Source organism: Mytilus galloprovincialis, chromosome 5 (genome assembly GCF_965363235.1).
Source record: "Mytilus galloprovincialis chromosome 5, xbMytGall1.hap1.1, whole genome shotgun sequence".
Lineage (NCBI taxonomy): Eukaryota > Metazoa > Mollusca > Bivalvia > Mytilida > Mytilidae > Mytilus > Mytilus galloprovincialis.
In genome coordinates, this window is record NC_134842.1 from 85,675,409 (window position 1) to 85,681,123 (window position 5,715).

Consider the following 5,715-nt stretch of genomic DNA (forward strand, 5'->3'; position numbering starts at 1 on the left):
CACTCAAACAACACGACAGACTTCAACATATGCGTTAGTGCTATACCATCCCCGAAAAGAAGGATAGTGATGAAACAGAACAATATGAAAACAACAAACGATAAAAACAGTTGAAAATTCAGGAGAAAACAAAACATATAACAGAAATTTAAAAAAATATCATAAATGACATCATTCTAGTACACTTATGGTTTATTTTAAATGCAATAATTTGCTAGTTTAAAAAAATTGAGGACTACAATACTTAAAAACGTTATGGGGAAAAATGATGAAAGTTTGTTTGTTGAATTTTTTTGGGTTGTTGTCACGTGCTTGGTTGAACGGGTAACAAACTTCGTTGTCAAGGAAGTATTTCTTGTAACAAAAGGTTCCGTTGTCAGTATTGTTGTGGCGCTAGGTTCTGATGTGTGCGAAGCAGTTGTACTATGATCAATTGTAGATGTATCGGTAGATACAGTGATACTCGTGCTTGGAGTTTCACTTGTAATCGAAGTCATTGTATTAGTTGTCATGGTTGTCGGTTCTGTTGTCTCTTTTATTGTTGTCGACGTTGTGTTCTCCTCTTCGGTTGTAATTTTCATCGCTGATGTAGATGTATAAGTAGTATTTATAGATGTTGTCGGTTCACTACTGGTATATGGTTCTGAAGATGATTCACTAGATTCAGTTGTTGTTGACGCTGCTGCAAATGTAAAAGTACATTACTTATAGCAGGGTTAATGGAAATAAATATTGACTGAATTTTATTGTTATTTTTTGTAAATAATAAAATAATGTAACTTCATAAAATGTAGAGTATTGCAACTATCATTGTAAGTTTCATCTATAATATTTTCAAAAATTCAATAATAAATTATCATAACACAAACAGTTTTAATTTCATTCAACAATATACGCATTTTTACAATTTTAACTGTTTCAACATAAAAAAAAAAATATAAAAAACGTAGATTTTTTTTAACTACTTTTATGTTTTATAAAATGCAGAGGTGAGAATCATATAATATTGTCATTTCTCATTAAATAATTTTATACCCTTCATGTTATCTCTCTCTTCTTAAGTCTAGATCTACGATGGATTATGATTCAAAGCAATAACAACAATAAAAAGAGTCGATTCATAGCTGTAGACCACAGAAGTAGAAGTTTACAAGTACCGGTCATCATGCGGCCTTCAATAATGAGGAAAACTTATGCATTATCACTACAGACAAATCAATTTAAAAGGCATGAAATACTTTGAAGTGGTTCTGTATTAAACAGTTTCTTTATGAATCAGTTCTGCAGTTACACAAATATTTTAATTTAATTTTAACACAATATTTTTGTAACCCTCTAAACAAATTATCCCGGAAGGCCTTTTGAATATTGGCAAAGTATGACTAGGTTACATTATTGTTGTAGATACATATAGTTTACTTTTCTACATTGACTAGAGGTATAGTGGGAAGGTTGAGATCTCATAAACATGTTTAAACCCGCTGCATTTTTGCGCCTGTCCCAAGTCAGGAGCCTCTGGTCTTTGTTAGTCTTGTATTATTTTAATTTCAGTTTCTTGTGTACAATTTGGAAATTAGTATGGCGTTCATCATCATTGAACTAGTATATATTTGTTTAGGGGCTAGCTGAAGGACGCCTCCGGGTGCGGGAATTTCTCGTTACATTGAAGACCTGTTGGTGACCTTCTGCTGTTATTTTTTTTTTCTATTGTCGGTTTGTTGTCTCTTTGATACATTCCCCATTTCTATTCTCAATTTTATCTTTGGAGGGCGTTTCTTCTAACCAAAGAGATAATTTATTTAGTGTGTTTTATATTAGTTTCTTATTAATAGGTTACCGAAACCGTTAAATATGTTCCTACGGATTTATACTATTCCAAAAGATATAATAATTCCGACTCAAAACCATAAACTTACCACTTATCCGAACTATGCAAAATATTGACAATAAAACAGGAATCATAATCGTTTTCATCTGAAAAAAAACGAGAAAAGACACGCCTATTTATGATTGGATAATATATTATAAATATAAGAAAATGTAGTATGAGTGCCAATGAGACAAGTCTCAATTTGGAAAAGTAAACCATTTTAGGTCAAAGAACGGTCTTCATCACATCGAACAGCAAGCATGATTTATAAACAATTCACTAATTATGTAAAATATTTTAAAATTTCCAATGTCAGAAATGTGCAAACGGTATCATCTCTACAACTACAGCATAACATCAATTCTTAACCTGTTTTGATGGGGGTTTACGGAATACGGAGAAGGTTAATACAGTCTAGATAAAAATTGGACAAAAAAATAAAAAAATAATAATAAGGTACTTGAATATAAACAAAAGAGAACAATGAGCAGTTCATGAGCCTAGAACTCAGTGGTGTCGTTTTTTCCTGTGTAACATATTTGTTTATCGTTCATTATTCGGTACATTAATTAGATAGTTAGTTTTCTTATATGATTCGGGTTACATAATTTTATATCAATTCGAGGTCTTTTATAGCTAACTATGAGGTATGGGCTTTGCACATTGACGAAGGCCGTTTAGCAACCTATAATTGTTAATTTCTGTGTTATTTGGTCTCGTGTTGAGGATTGTCTCAATGGCAATCATCCCACATCTTCTTTTTTTGTAAAAAGTAAAAAGAAACGAGAAAAATTGCCTACAAACTTAAAGAAAATAAATTGAAGAAGCCCATCCAGCCTCTTCTATATATCACCTCGGTAAGCTATTTTAAATTAACTGAACTTGTTCTCTGTCAATTTAACTCTCTTCGTTCAAATAGCCTTTAGTTTTATTCTGCATCTTATGTAATGATCGTAGAGCGCCGCTGTTATGTTAATGGTCGCAAATATAACGCATCGTTTTACCACTATAACCTTTGGTCTGTAACTCCTTGTACTGAACAGGTACTTAAAACTGGAGAAATAGGGAGGGGTAGCATGTTTAGTATCGCTCTACAGTCTCTCTCCCTCATCAAAATAAGTAATGTTACAGTGTAAGTTTTTTTTGCTATAACTTACCTTGCGAATAGAGGTGGTTCGGCAGACTTATTTTATGCTATTCTAAATTGTGACACACCTGACATGTACCAAGTCTGATTATATCATCGGGTCTCATGTATCGGACTTTATACAAATGATAACTTGTATTACTACATACAATGATTTTCTTAATAAGTTTTGCTCTAATCAAACCACTTTAGCTTGACATTTAACCCTATATTGTACAAAAGTAGCATGATATAGTCTTGGTGTGTAAAGTACAGATAAAGAAACCTGATATCATTAGGTATATAAATATCAAACGTACTTGACAAATTTTTTACTGACGTTGATTAAAACAACCAGAAAGTATGGACACTAGTCTACTTATCACTGCTTTCGGCCGTTGATAACTTTTTCATTTTTGTGTTGTTGTTTGGTTGCTTTTCATTAACCTGCATGTACCGTACAGTTTCTTGCTAGCATACTTATAAAATAAAAATTGAGAATAGTATGTATACATTTATGTGGGTTGCATTTTCATTGAAATTTGTTTCAACAATATTAATTCTTAAACGATCGATTAATACAACGTTTCTAAATATCTAAATGTACTTCTTGATATTATTACGTTAATCGGTTGCTGTCTTGCTATTTTATAATTAACATATCTTTTATAAAGAATTATAAATTATCGAATAATTTTTACATTAAAGCAAAAAAAAGATAAAGACTTTAATCACAAGGCTTAACTTTTTCGACTAAATTATCAATAAAAAGCAAGTGAAAATCTACTTCTACCTTATACAAGTACAAATGTATGAGCAACCGGATACTGGTGTAACTCGCTAATCGCCAAAATGCTACAACGAGAACTTGCGAGAAATGTAGACAATTTAAATTAGTTCGTAGCTTACGAATACTTGTACACAACAATCCATTATCAACGACATGATTTTTTTTTTATAAATAACATTGCTGTTTTGTTCCAATTTCTTTGAAATAAGCGCAACTGGTCAGTTTAATGTAGACGAAACGTGTTTCGTCTCTTGATTAACCAAAAGTCAAAATGAAACTAAATTCAGTACTCTACAAACGATCTTAAGTTTCGAAAAAGTTTTTTATGAGACTACGGACTTTGCATACACAAAACAAATCAAAACGAAAAGAAAAGTGAAGAAATGTCATCGAATAGTTTCAGTTTTCTTTTCGTTACCTAGATTTGTCTCTCCTTAACCGATGACATACGGAATTAGACCATCGGTAATCTACTATCGATTTATTTTAATTTATGTTTCGAAATTATTTAGTAAAACTTCCGAAAAGACCGTTATTAAAAGACTAAATTATGAATGAAAAGTGATCAGGGAAAATGTGTTTAAATTGGAATTAAGTTTAAGAGGCGCTTGAGGACACATTCTTTAGCATCCTCATTCTTATTCCAACTGGACTTGTTTGAATATTTGTAAATGTCTTTTGGTTTGATGAGTCTTTGTTTACTCCTTGGTTTTGATTGTTATTGTCTCTGTACATGCTGCACAGTTCAAGGAGTCTACACTTATGGTTTTGTTTGCAAAGTAAATTACAAGAAATGAAATTATGGTAACATTCATATTATTGTCTTTACCTTTTATCTGCATTGTCCATATGGTAAATAATAACAGGAATATGGAAACTTTTGTCATCTGAAACATATGGTTAGAGATAAGAGTGAAATGAATATTAAGAACATTAGTTTGATAAAGTTTCCCATTTAACAGTGTTCTAAACTTACATGTATATCCTAATCAGTGTTCTTTGAGAAATAAATCAATTCCTTTATTTAATATTTAAAAGTACCTTCTCTTTTTTTAGTTAAACACCTAAGCAAGATGTATTCTTTTTCAGTGACTTTCAGCGGAGAAAAGTTTCATCCATGGGAAAAATTACAGGATATCTACCCAATTCAGCATAGACAATACAGCTAGGTGTACTCTGTTTTAAATGTAGAACAAGCTTACAAAATTTTAAATGTACACGTTCTATCAAATCAAAATTTTCAAATCCCCAAATTTCCGAACCATAAAGAAGAATAGGTAAAACTATCTTATCAAACATGTCTAACTGACATTCTATAGTCAAACTGTTTTGTCTACACTTTTTTAAAATACCATACATTGCTTTTGTAGCTTGTTCACAAATATATTTTCAGGTCTTTAAAAAAGAACCACTTCTAGCAAAAAATATACCGAGGTATTTATACTCAGTTACAATTTCTAATTCTCTATTCTGTATAACAAATCTAATATTTTTGGGTTGTCTCCCTTTGGAGAATATAAGAACTTTTGTCTTGTTAACATTTATTTTGAGTTGCCATTTTTCACAGTAATCATCAAATTCATTTAACATGTTTTGTAAATCTTCACTACTCTCGGAAAACATCACAGTGTCATCCGCATATAATAACATAAATATTTTTAAAAATACTGTTAACTCGTGTTCGAGGTCATCACTAAGTACATCTTTGCCTTCAAAAAAATGTTGTAAATCATTTAAAAATATTGCAAACAGAGCAGGGGAAAGATTTTCTCCCTGTCTTACACCCATTTCACAAGTAAATAACTCTGATTTCTCACCATTAAATATAATGCGTGATTTTACATTTTCGTACATATTTTGTATAATACGGAAAAATTTGCCATTTATATTATTCTCTAAAAGTTTAAATAATAAAAAATTTCTTTGTAT

General features: G+C 30.9%; 1 long non-coding RNA gene across 1 annotated transcript; it reads right to left on the reverse strand.

Annotated features, from left to right (window-relative positions):
* Positions 1–344: 344 nt before the first annotated feature.
* LOC143074800 (uncharacterized) lies at positions 345–3,167 on the reverse strand. The gene is made up of 3 exons (XR_012978093.1): positions 3,028–3,167; positions 1,917–1,974; positions 345–682 (listed from the first exon to the last, which is right to left on the reverse strand). It is a non-coding gene; the product is annotated as an uncharacterized LOC143074800 (long non-coding RNA).
* Positions 3,168–5,715: the final 2,548 nt, after the last annotated feature.